Raw genomic sequence first — 10,745 nt, 5'->3', positions numbered from 1 at the left:
AAATGATGAGTAGTGTCCTCTGCCTTTTGGTCCTCAAGAATGCCACCCGAACAAACATACAAGGTGACAAGAGTGCAGGGAGAGCAGAGGGAAGTGATGGCTGCAGATCAGCTTCCTGTAGTGGGGAGCAAACTCTGCTGAGTGTGCCGTGGGAAAAATGACTAACTTAGCAAACAGATATTTGCAGATGGAGACTTCTTACCATTTTTACAGGAAAATTAAGCAAGGTGGCAAAGTGCCTCTTGCTACAACAATTGAACCATCTTTGCTAGACTCCAGGTGCTCTGGCTTCACAGAGAAACCCCCAAACTGAAAAATGTACCTGCTAATATATTGGGCTCTAAATGTAGCCCTGGGTTAATTGAATAACAATCCCTGGGTAAGATTGAAGTGCAGGAGGGGTTGGCTACGGTTTTAAGAGCCGGTTTGCAGAAAAGGGATTTCCCGTTAAGAAATGGCATATACTGATTGTTCTCTTCCTTGCTCTGCCAAGACCTGAAGCACATCTTGGAAGCCAGGCAGAATCCGTGGAGCCAATGGAGTTCTCAAGCTCGACTTCAGCTTCTTCCCAGCTAGAAGAAGCAAGGACACGCCGGCTGAGTTCCACAGGCAACGCGCCCGTATCTGTAGACGAGGATTTAGAGACGCTACTTTGGGAACTCTCAGACGGCATACTGGAAGCCGAGCTCGACTTGGACCCAGGGAAGGATGAGGATGACCTCCTCCTTGAGCTTTCCAAGATGATTGATGATTGAACTGCATAGTCCTATGGTATATTAAAAAAAAAAAAAAAAAAAAAAAAAACTCTTCTTCTTGTTGGATACCCCGAGGTGATCCTTTTTCTAACTGAGGCTTTGCAATGAGACTTAAAGCACAGTTGGAACTGGTAGAAATTGGCAGGATCTGCACTCAGTTGTCCTAAGTTTCCCTGCTGGTCAGAGTTAAGGTCTTGTGCATGGTTCCGTAACTATAGGTGGCTACCTTTGATATCAAGAGGACAAAGCACTTGTTTCTTTTGGCACAGAAAGATGACCATCGGCACGCTGCGGTGGCTGTGAATTGACGTAGTGATGGAGCGATGCTCTGAAGGCTTAAACGGAAAGCTTCTTCCTTCCCCCCCGCCTTGGCACAGCTCGATGTTGGGCACATTGTGAAGCCTGGGTGTTCTGATTTCTCGGACAGTTGATACCCAAATCCCGGAGTTACTATGTCAACTCTTGACTTTTATTTGTGTATGCCATTGTTTTGACTGTAATCTTTTCAGATGATGAAGCTGTAGGGGCGGGAGGGAGCAGAATAATTATTCTAGCGTTGTGGACCAAACATGCTGCCAGGAGTGGTGGTGGTGGGGTCAGCCCACCCGGCCTTACTTTCAATTATCAGGGATGATAAAATGGTGTGAAAAGCAGCAGCTCTGCGATACGGCTACGCTACCCCCACTCCCTTCTCTTGTGCTGTACCAAAGTTCCCCCAAGCTTTGGTTGGTGCTTTTTGCTGGTGACAGTAGGACTCCAGGGCGAGTAGTCGGGACTCTCCTGCAGTAACTGGGTCAATTAAGGGTTGGTTTAAGTGCCTCCTGGTTTTTAAAATTGCTCCCCTGAGCTGCTGGCTCTGCTGCCTGCTACAGCAAATGTTCGGGTGCCATCAGCGTCGCACTTGGGCGTGGGCACTGACCCTGCGGAGGAGAGCTGAGGCTCGGGTGTATTGTGTACCCTGCCGCCAGTGATCGTTTTCCCCTAGCAGATCTATTTTGAATCATTTCCCTAAATTTTAGAGGAACTTTAGGCTCTTTGTGCTATGATTTGTGAAGCTGTAGGGGCCCTCAGGCATTTGTTGCTGGCAGAGAAAAACCGCTTGTCGAATTTGTTGTAAATACTTTCTGTTTGGACAACAACGCCTGTGTGTGTGTGTGTGTGTGTGTGTGTGTGTACGTGCGTGCTTTGATGACCCCCTGCGACGCCCCAGCTCCGCGAGGGAAGCTTTGAAGCGGCTCTGCGAAAACCTCTGCGGAAGAAACTGCTGCTGGCGACTTGCGGAAAACGGACTCCACAATCAGTGAGATTGTAAAGTAGGTATGTTTATTCAGCGCTGGGCAGCACGGGAGGTCGTGGGCATGAAGATTGATGACTCTTCCTCGTCACCGCTAGTTGACCTCTTGTCTTTGCACAGACTCAGTTGCTCCTTGGCTCTTGTCCATCTGCAGGACCAGTTTCTCCCAGTTTCTTAAGATAGGCTCGCTCTCTTATTAGGAGACTGACCTTGGTAAGGGGCCCAAGGCTTCTTGCTTTAGTTAATTGGCACAATGCACCATAGTTAGCAAAGACACCAAGTAGCATCCTAGTTTAATGCCGTCAGCGCTCTATCTCTACTTGATAAGATTCTCCTAACTCCCTCTCTCACTGGAGCCCACGCAGCCCTCCGTCCTGCCGAAGGACTTCACGGGGACTTCTGCCGGCTCCGGGTGCCCGCACACAGACAGAAATGGCTTTGAGAGAAAACAATCAGGAGGAGGAGAGCTCAGAGACTGCGGCCGGCTTCGGCCACCTTCCCCTCGCTTTCCCTCTCCGTGTTCAAACCGAGCACTGTTCTGCCGTCAACCTTCGCTGCCTCTGCCCGCGGCGCTGGGCTTTCGCGTGTGCCATTGCTCCTCTACATATTTTATCCTTCCTTTTGTAAGGAATGGTCCAGCAATTCGTGTCACTAAGGGATTTGAAGGGTTAACATCGAGGTCCGGGTCTAGGTGATAAGAGAACAAAGGGGTTTTTAGGGAAAAGTGCTGACTACTGCAGGGGATGTTGCTAGAGTTTCTGAAATCCGGCGCAGAGGCTCCCAAACGAGGAGGAAGGGGGAGCTGAAGGACAATTGAAGGACAAAAGCCTGGGAGGAAGACAACCAGCATTCAGCCCGAGCAAGCCCCGAGAGACCACCAGAGACTGGTACGCAGGCGCCCCTGGGAGGGGTTTCGGATTCCGGAAACCAATTCTAATAACCCTGCCTCTTCTCGAAGTAGTAATGAATATGTATTAGCCTGGGAGCATCAAAACCAGCCGCCTTAAGTAACAGGTGTGCGTCCTGGGGGAGCAGAGACTCCCGGCGCACCCAGCGCTGCTTGCTTGCCTCTATTCGTTTAATAAATTGTAAACTTTGATTGTAATCCTATTTGGATTTATAACAGCCATTTATAACACTTTTTATATTTGTATTTTATTTAAGGCTGTCTTGCCCCCCTCCCCCCCCCAGCCTCGCTGCTCACCAATAAAGCTGGCGCAGGGACTCCTGCCTGCGACCATAGAGGCGCAGGGACTCCTGCCTGCGACCATAGAGACGCGGTCCTCCCGGCCTGCTAGAGCGGCCCGCCACGCTCCTCCAGCATCCCAGCGTCCCTTGCGCGCTCCCGCCCGGCCTCAGGGGCTTCCGGAGGCGGCCCAGCAGGGGCGGCGGGAGCAGCGAGGCGGCGGCAGCCATGGCGTACCGCGGGCAGGACCAGAAGGTGCAGACGGTGATGGTGCAGCCCATCGTAGCCTTCCTGCGGCTGGGGAGCGACGGGGGAGCGGGTGGGGGGCGGCCCGGGCCTCAGGGGTCTCGGCCCGGGCCTTGAGGCCTTGTCCCGGGGCCCTGGGGCCTCGTTGCAGGGTTTGAGGCCTTGTCTTGAGGCCTTGTCCCGGGCCTGGAGCTCTTGTCCCCGTGCTGAGCCCTTCACGCAGTGCCCCAGAACCTCATCTTCCGCTACCTGCAGAGCGTGAGTAGCGCGGGGAGAGGACGGGGAGGGGATGGGGATGGGGATTTGGGGGGGGTGGGGGGAGCGGGGAGGGTCCGGGGATCTCCCTCGCTGAGTTTTCGGCTCCCACCCGTTGCTCGGGGCAGGTTTGTGGGGAATGGAGAGCTGTGCGGCGTGCTGGTGGGTACAAGGAGCTGCTGCGCAGCCCGGCGTTTCCCCCTCGTGTTAACGGGAGTGGGATCGTGCAGCCGGGCGTGCAGGAGTGTTCCCTTGTGACTGGAAACGTGTCCTTCAGCAAACGTGTAGTATTCACCCAGTCATATAAGACTCTAAAATGTCAGACTGTTAATTGAAACTGCCCCTGAGAGTTGCTCCTTGGAGTGTTTGGGAGCTCTAGCGGCTATGGTTAGCGGGTATTTCTGAACACACGAGAGAGAACAAAACTGCTCGCGGTGTTTGTGTTCCAATTTACTCTCCTCCTTCGTTCTGCAGAGCTCGAGGATCCAGGTGTGGCTGAGCAAGTGAACGTGCGGATAGAAGGCTGCATCATCGTGAGTGTCAGCATGACCCCACGTTACATCGTTAGTTTGTTTTCCCTCATTCACAATCCTATTTTTTCTTGTCAAGAAAAACTAGCCCAAGGGAAAAAAGAAATCGTGCTTCTCTAACAATTAGTCTTCGTTGTCCAGCCTGGGTCAGCAAAGCTGACGATGGTTCGTGTTGTTGCTGAACTAATTGCCACTGTTGCCGATTTCTAGGGCTTTGACGAGTACGTGAATTTGGCGCTGGACGACGCAGAGGAGATTCACTCCAAGACAAAATCAAGGAAACAGCTGGGTGTGTCGTGTGTCTGTGCAACCCGAGTGACGCGCGGTCTGAAACCTGCCCGGGTGAGCCTTCTAGGTAGCAGCACTGAGACGTACCAACCGTGTGACGAGCCTTGCTGTTGAAGTTCAGTGAGCAATTCCTGGCTACATCTCTGTCCCTGATGATTTTTGAGCTGCTGATTTTGCTGGATGAAGGAGAATCTGTCCCTGCCTGAGACCAGTTCTGGTCTTTGAAACGTGTAATACCAGGCGGCCTGCACTCTGCATGATGGGCAAAACCCTGCTCAACCACACAAAACACTTTCTGAAAACACGAGATTATTCTCAGGTTCTGGGCTCTCTCTAATCCCCTCTTTCCCTTCTCTTTGCTGCAGGCCGGATCGTGTTAAAAGGGGACAACATCACTCTTCTACAGAGCGTTTCTAAGTAGAATTTGCCATCCTTAGAAGAAAGGTGGCTGCCGTGCTGCGGAGTGACTGAGTGCCAGGGGAACGCGGCCCGCTGGTAGATAGGAAGTTATTTGTAACTGGGGTTGCATGCTGAGGTCAAAAGTCTTTCCTTTGTGGGAGCGAGTCGTTTGTAGCTTGAAACAATACGTGATGTATTTCACAAATAGCCATTTTTCACATTAACTGTAAAAGGAAACCACAAATCTGCTTGTTTTCAGTCTCTTCCTTCTGTGAATGGAGAAGGAGGAGAAATATAGAAGCGTGGGCTTTTCTTTTTGCTGTGGATCTGATAAGTTTCGATAACGCTATGTGCTTTCTTGACCATTACATCTGCATTATGTGGCCAGGGTGGACTCGTTCAGGGCACGGAAGCCCCACACAGTCCTTGAGCTAGCAGGGTGCTAAGGAGGGTGTTGGAGATTTTGCATACAATTGCAGCCCTTTGTTGCTGCAGTGACAGGTTCCTCAGATTCTTTCTAAACAGGGTTTAGCTTGTTGAGAATCTTTTTGGGAGTGTTTATTGTGGATCAGTCAGTAAAAGTATCTTAGTGGGCCCGTGAGGGATTTGGGGCTGTGGTGCAGTAACCCAGTGTTTACAAGTGTTACTGCTATGCATGCTTGTCCAATAACGTCTCCAGATCAGAGAGTGAGAGCGGGCAAGTGGTTTGGATTAAATCTGTCACTTCTTGCTGCTTTGGACAGAGCCTGTAGATTAAACCCTTGTGCTGTTCAATAAGCTGGGGTATCAGATGTGTCGGTTGGGTTTTTATCATTTGATTTATTTTTTTTATCCGTTTGGAGATCTGTCTTTTCTATTTAAGTTTCCCCAAGAGAGCTGACTTGCTTGATGCATCGACCAAAGAGAAGTTCCCCGGCTGACTTGGGACAGCCAGTCCCCTCGTTTTTCTGATCACAAAAAAAAAAAAAAAAAGAAAAAAAAAAGAAAAAAATCGAAGAAGAAAAATTTTGACTGTAACTGTAACTCAGAAACTAAGATTACCTAAATGGAGAGAAATGAATTTTGATGCACAGGCTGTGCTAGAAATCTGTTAATCAGCATTCAGTTTTTCAAAACTTCAATTTGTGTATCATCATCATGAAAATTAATAAATTCAAGGTGGGAGATCCTTTCCTGAAAGGGAAGGACAGAAATACGAGTCTTGCTGTGGGGCCTACCCAGCGCAGTTCTGCCATTCCGAGAAGTAATACGTCAGGAGTGTCACAGCAGACGTTCCCAGGAAGAAACCTTTGAGGGGCAGCATGACACACTTGATTGGCTAAAGCAGCTTCAGCTGGACAGCCTGCTGCCGGGATGGGTAATTCTAAGTTGTGTTCAAGTTGCTGAGTTCCTTTCAGCATGTAGTAAAGATGTAACGTGCCGATGTCGTTTGGGAACAGGAGGCATTACGTGTCACCAGCAGTGGGCACGTAGGGAACAAAACAGTATCTTACGAGGTCCTCCACATCTGCCTTTCATTTTGTCCTTGGTTTGCCAGCTGGAGCTTTCAGGAGGTGAGGAAGGAGGCTGTCCCAGTGAATAGTTCAGGTGTTGCAGGGTATTTGTGATGCAGTGCTTGTAAAATTTACCTGCCCGCATCTCCTGTTACAGGCAGCCCCCCGCGGGCCCTGTGAGATGGGGAGCTGCTGCCCGGGGTTAGGCCCAAGGTGCCCTGTCAGGCCCAGGGCCGCCCTTCCCCTTCCCCTCGCCCTGCCCTTCCCTCCCGCTCCTCAGCCCTTGCTCAGGCCTTTTGGGCCGTCTGGCCGTCCATCTGGCCGTCTGTCCATCCATCCGGCCGTCTGGCCGTCCATCTGGCCCTGTGTCCCTCCATCCCACCGCCCTGCCCCGTCCCCGCCGTCTCCCTAGGGAAGCAAAGAGTCCCTGGGCTGCCTTCAGGGGGGAGGTTCTGCTCAGGAAATTAAAGCTTCCCCCTTAACGGGCGCCTTGCGAGTTATTTTGAGTTCCAACCTTCTGCCTTCCTTTCGTAGCAGTGCCTCTGAGGGGTGCGCTGTAAGGTAGCCGTCATCTGGCGCGCTGCTCCTGCGTTTCCCAAAGGAACTGCCTTCGGGATCTGACTAACTCTGGATGCACGCGGTTGTCACCTTAATTTCTCCGTTAGTTTGCTGAAAACAACCCGCTTGGGTGACCTTTGTGTTTGTTTCTTCAAACTTGGATCGAGGAGGTCTCTGTTTCCTTATGTTGATGTTCACGACGAAAGTGCAGAAGGGATGCTTACTGTTGCCCGGGTCAGTCCTGTTGCCAGGATGGGAATGTTTAGCCTACCGGCCCTCTGGTGCTGTTAGGCTGCACTCGGAGTGTGAGCTCTGGGCCTTATTTGGAAAAGACTGCGTTATTTGAGTGTACAAACCCGAGATATTCTGCGGATAGGTGATTCTCAAACCACGTCAGAACCACCGCTGTGACGTGTGCTGGAGTCGGACGCGCGTTTGACTGATCAGGCGGAGCAGGTGAATTGAATTTGTTGCTGGATGGCGAGGTGTTCTGGGGGAAGAGCTAGTCTAAGGAAAACTTCCTCTTACTGCCCCTTCCCATCTCAAATGGCCACTGCCTGGGGAAATTGCTTCTTTATGACATTAACTACAATGTTACAGTGAGGATGAGGAATCATCATTACTCCCATAGTTATTTGCTGCCAGGCCGCAGCGTTGATTTCAGAGATTTAAAAAAAAAAAAAAAAACAGGAAAAAGAAAGGAAGTATGTATTCTTTCACATACTCTCTTTTCCCTGAGAGTAAATGTTGTAGCTTCAGCAGTACCCTTCCTCTGGAAACGATTCCCAGTGCCTGCTCAGACACTGGGGAGTAAAATGACAGAACAATGGAGGAGAGCCACCCGATATAAAGAAAGGAAAAAAGGGGTTATGGATGAAGGGAAAGCAACTACATAAAAAATTGGTGCTATCTAAAAATTGTTTAACGGTTTGGGACCTGCAGGTGCTGCCTACACGTGCGTGTGTTGCAGTCGTGCCTGTTGCCACTGCGCAAAATGGAGAGAGCTTCTTTGTCGAATGCAGCACGTTAAAGAATGCGCCATCCCTCGTGTGGGACTTCTTCCCCATTGATCTGTGGTTTACCTGAAGGTTTACCATAACCTACATAAGTTTCAAAAGCAAGCAAACAACCAACCAAAAAACAACACCAACATTAAAGAGTGGCAAGGCAGATGCTCATCTGGGGACTCTGACTCATCGGTGACATCACCAAGCAAAGCATTGTGAGCGCTTCGGGTCGGGGCTGCTGTGGCGAGCCTCGCAGCCGGGAGGGAGAGCGGGTACGGTTCGCCTCTGGTGGGTCTGTGTCAGCCCTCTGCCCTGGTGGCTTCGTTAGCAGTGAGAGTTTGACTGCTGTGTTCCCAGCTTTCGCTTCTGCACCGACCGTGTGGCAGAGCCCGCAAGCTGCTTCCTCGGCTGGAAGAGGAAGAGGAGTGACCTCAACTGTGCCGAGGTAAAGCAGAACCGTTGAAAAGATTTGTCAAAGATGCGGCTGGTACCAGCGCAGCCGCTGCAGCTGCAGCAGGTCCTGGAGCATTGGAGAAGATAGAGAGGGGTTTCTTCGTGAAAAGAATGCTGTGAAAGTGTTTTCACGCCAGAAATTAGGAGAAGCGCCTCTGTTGTTTGGATATCCTCTATTGACCTGGCACACGGGCATTACAGCATACCTGGCACACTCTTTGTATTGTTTGTAAAAGAAAAAAAAAAAAAAATTGTTTTAGGGCAGGCCAAAAACCTGCCTTGGCACTTCCACATCGCAGCAGTGCTTGCAGGCCGTGCATCCTGGATGCCAGGCAAGGATCTAAATCCGATGGTGCTGTTGGTAACGTGAAGTTCAGGAAGCACTTCTGGTTTTTTCTGCTCTTCCATGTGAATTTTTGCCCTGTGAAGGTGGTGTACTGAGCTCTTTTCTTACCAACAAATAGGTTTAAAAGCAGTTACAGCAAGGATGAGCTGTGTTAGCAGGAGGCTGTTCTGTGCTTTGACCATGGGAAGATGAATGGTTTACCTATGCACCGTTAAATATAATTTGACACCTAGCACACAACACTTGCAGCCTGTGGGGTGCTTTAACAAGCAGGTAAATCAGCGGAGACTGTTTTGCAGCAAGGCTGATGCTGGGTGATTAAAAAGCAGGGTCACAACAAGGAGTTTATGCTGTTCTTTCTTGCTTGTCATCCGACTGTCCGCTTACACTGTTCTAAAAATAAAAAACCACCAAAACGGGGTAAGCATCTTTAATACCTTTATTATAAATGGAAGGCACAAAACAGGCCAGCAACAGAGACTGTCCAAGAGAAAGACTTTGCGCTTTATAAACAAACAAGAAATTACCCTTAGGTAGGTGTGATAATCCTTCCCTAATGCATTTTTTGGAGTGCAAAAATATTTTGTTCCCTTCTTGCTCTTCTCTCCAGGACAAAGGCAGAATAGCCAACTGGAAAGTTAGACCAGGGAGGTCAGTTTGTTCCGTACTGAGAAAGACAAGCCTGTAAAACAAACTAGGCAGGTTTTCTTTGGACTAGTTATCTTCCTTCAGCAAAGGCAAAGTTTATGACACTTGTTGGCATGTATTTCCAGACCCCCAGCTACCGTGACTGTAGTGCATCTGTAATTCTTTTGTACAAAAAGAGTTCAAAATCTCGTAACGCAAAAACTTTACTAGCACCCTGGAGAAAAAAGAAATCTAAAAATCTTGCCAACTTCTATTACAGACCTGCTGAGTGCACGAGAGTTACTCATTTTTATTCAGGCTTTCAGGGGCTAGTTCAGTTGGTTTCTGTTCAGCACTTGGATCGCCATATTGGCAGATGTCAGTTTAAAAAAAAAAAAAAAAGCTTTGGAGATCTTTTTTAAAATGAGACTGCTTTTTATGGCATTTAGGGCTGTGAGGTATCCTTGGTTTTTGCTTTCTTCCCATTCCTTAGACCAGATCCATTCATATCCTGAACAGCGTTCTGGGTCTGTTCAGGAAAATGGAAGGCAACAAGCAAAATGATGAGCTCCTTGGGCATTCAAAAGAGCTCAGTCTGGAAAAGATTTCAAGTCCAACTTCCATGCTAAGGAGCACCAGTAATTTTTAGAAGTAGATGCAGAGGAATCTGCATGGCACTAAGTGTGTTTCTGAAGGTGCTAAAGGTCAGAAGTGACGATTCCTCTCAATACTAAAGAAGAGAAGGAAACCTTGCACTTAACTACTGTTTTTATTCCCTTTGTCAAGCAGTCAAAACCAACAACTAATACGGGAACCCAACTTTTCCCCTCTTTACTTTAGATTTGGGAAAATTCCCTGCCAAAATAATACTTCCTGGAAAATTCACTAGTGTTTGTGTGAGTAAAAGGTTCCAACCTTTTATTATTAATTTGTAAGAACTATTTCATCCGCTTTTGTCCAGAAGAGTCCGAAATAATTTGCACAGAAATGTGCAGCATTTTAATGAAAGGCTTCAGAATCACTCTAATTTGAATTTTATCTGGTCTGGTTGCAGGTTTTATGACATTTAGTGTCTTAAAAAAAAAATCAAAATATCTGACTTCACATCAGAAAAAAAAAACCTGCTTGTGGCTAAATAAAATCTGTTGCAGCTCTGGTCATTGAAAAATCATTGGCTGTTAAATTGGACCTAAGTCATCTTTTCTAACCTTTCATGATCTTGCAGCAATGGATGATGATGGATATATGGATTAGGGAACAGCACGTGATGGCAAACCTGTGGTATTTGCTACAGCGCAGAAAGAAAAC

General features: G+C 48.8%; 1 long non-coding RNA gene across 1 annotated transcript; it reads left to right on the top strand.

Moving 5' to 3' along the window:
• Window positions 1-3,212: 3,212 nt before the first annotated feature.
• On the top strand, window positions 3,213-9,718 carry LOC310891352. Its single transcript, XR_014577539.1, has 3 exons — window positions 3,213-3,739; window positions 4,211-4,608; window positions 4,920-9,718. It is a non-coding gene; the product is annotated as an uncharacterized lncRNA (long non-coding RNA).
• Window positions 9,719-10,745: the final 1,027 nt, after the last annotated feature.

Source organism: Anser anser (genome assembly GCF_964211835.1).
Source record: "Anser anser genome assembly, contig: HAP1_SCAFFOLD_134, whole genome shotgun sequence".
NCBI classification, from domain to species: domain Eukaryota; kingdom Metazoa; phylum Chordata; class Aves; order Anseriformes; family Anatidae; genus Anser; species Anser anser.
This window is presented reverse-complemented; position numbering and strand designations above follow the sequence as displayed.